Source organism: Papaver somniferum, chromosome 2 (assembly GCF_003573695.1).
Source record: "Papaver somniferum cultivar HN1 chromosome 2, ASM357369v1, whole genome shotgun sequence".
Lineage (NCBI taxonomy): Eukaryota > Viridiplantae > Streptophyta > Magnoliopsida > Ranunculales > Papaveraceae > Papaver > Papaver somniferum.
Genome location: NC_039359.1, coordinates 126320117 through 126322454, shown reverse-complemented (window position 1 = coordinate 126322454; position 2338 = coordinate 126320117).

Sequence of the window (2338 nt, the reverse complement as noted above, 5' to 3'; positions counted from 1 at the left end):
AATAAGCTTGTCTAATTGTATTCCATATGAGCACAACCTTGTCACAACTGTAAAAAATATGGTATATAGGTTCCGTCTCCTTTAAACAGAGAGGACATTGATCAGTAATATCAAGACCTCTTTTCACAATATTAGCTCTAACAAGAGTTTTCTGATGAGCCATAAGCCAAAGAAAATGTTTTATATGAGTTGGAGAATGAATTTTCCAAAAAGAAGACCATTTCTTATTGAAGTAAGAACTATTAAGTTGTGATTCACAGAGCATGTTATAGCAACTTTTCACCGTTACCTGGCCATTACTAGAGTAAGGCCAAATTATCCTATCCTCTGAGGTACCTGTGCAAGAGATTAGAATAGCCTTTATCTTATCTTGTATGTCCAAAGGAATAATGTTTTCAATTGAATTCAAATTCCAGGTTCCAGAGGGGGTATCCATGATATCAACAACTTTAAGATGTTCAAGGTGTAGAAAGTTGTTGGTAGTCATACTGGGAATGGGTTTATCACCACACCAATTGTCATACCAAACATTCACTTTATCACCTTGCCCAATCCTCCATTTTAGACTGCTTCTAATGAGTTCTTTTTCTTTGAGACCCCTAATTAATAAACCGGCCGTTTTTTTAGTCCATTATATAAAATAGCCAAACAGTTAGTTTTTCCGGGTTCTATTGTTTTATTCATTGCTTGATTAATTGCTTTTTTATGTATTACTGTTGGTATTGATGTGTATAGTCTTGATGCAGAACATGGTATTTTTAATGTTGGATGTAGTCTTGATGTTGAACTTGCTCTTTTCAATTAGGTGTGTCCAAGAACATCAACTCGGCAGTGGCTTTGATTTTTAGCTCGGTTAGACTCATTAATACTTGGAGGCACTTAAACGTCTTTTAAATGGGAGGATAACTGACACATAAGCAGTAAATTGTTGTCATCCGTTTTTGTAAAAAAAAAAAAGGGACGGAAAAGGTCAAATTTGGCCATTTTATAAAATAATTTTAAAAAATGATCATTTTTTTAAATATAATTCAAAAAGTTGGTCATTTTAGAGAAAAGCCCTTGCAAAATCATGTAAGATGCATGATCTTGTACATGATCTTGCACAATCCGTTGTTAAAGTATGAATGCTTGTTCAAAAATGTTAGAGAAATGTCAGGAGAGAATATCAATAAACTTTGTCATGTAAGTTTAGTCTCCCAGAACGATTTTTCATCATTATGTAAAGTGTTATCTAAGGTGAAGAGATGGCAAACATTTATTTCTGCTTCGTTGGGAGCTATATATTATAACACCTATTCGTCGAGATGTTCATGTAGCTACATGCGTGTGCTAGACTTGAACTATAGCAGGACCAAGGGGTTAGCGCCTTCAATTGACGGGTTAAAACACTTACGGTACCTCAAAAATCAACTAGTTCATCCTTCAACGAAAAAAAACACAAAATTGATTAAAAAGACCAAAATCAACAATTCCTGGATGAAATGGACAGTTAGATTTTGATACTGTTTAAATGGACAAAAATGTAAAAATAGGCAGGATGTAACCAGTTTCATCGTGCCCATTTTCAAATATTTTTTCTTATTTTTAATTTACACAGGATGTATCTAGTTTCATCCTTGCTATTTTTTAAATTTAAGTTAGGATGAAACCAATTTCATCCTTATTATTTTTTTTTGGCCATTTCACCCAAACTATTTTTTACTCGTCCATTTGAACCGTGATTTAAAAATATTTGGACAAATGACCCATTTTCCGAAAATAAAATTAGAGTTGTTTAATCTGCCCTTGAATTCCTGCTCGCCATTTGATTGTTCTCCTAACCCCTCAATTAGAAAGACTTGTTTTTGTGTTGTTTTCCTGGCTCGAGATACATTATATTTGATAATAGTATTATGACGACTTGGTAACTTATCTTTCATATATGCATATTAATTCCTTATAGTAAGTGCATGAAACATAATTGGTTGGATTCTTGTAATCGTCATAATCATCTGCGCTATTAATCATGGTTATCTAGGAGTCTAATAATGGATGGAGCTTTTTTAGTGAAATTGCATATTGATGATCAACTTTCCTGCTAAGTATCATTGATTGCAAATTTTCAGAATAAATAAGTAAAATGTTTACTCATTCTTTGATGTGAGAATGGGTGTTAATCATTCGCTCATGGATGACTCAATAATGGACATTGAAATGGAAACATTATCTGTTGATTTGGATTGTGTCCAAATTTATTTATACGAGCATTTTTGCTCTGTATTCATGTCTCCTTGAAATTTGGAAAATCAAGGTTTATTTGAAAATGAACACACATGAAATAGTGTGATAACTAAGGTTT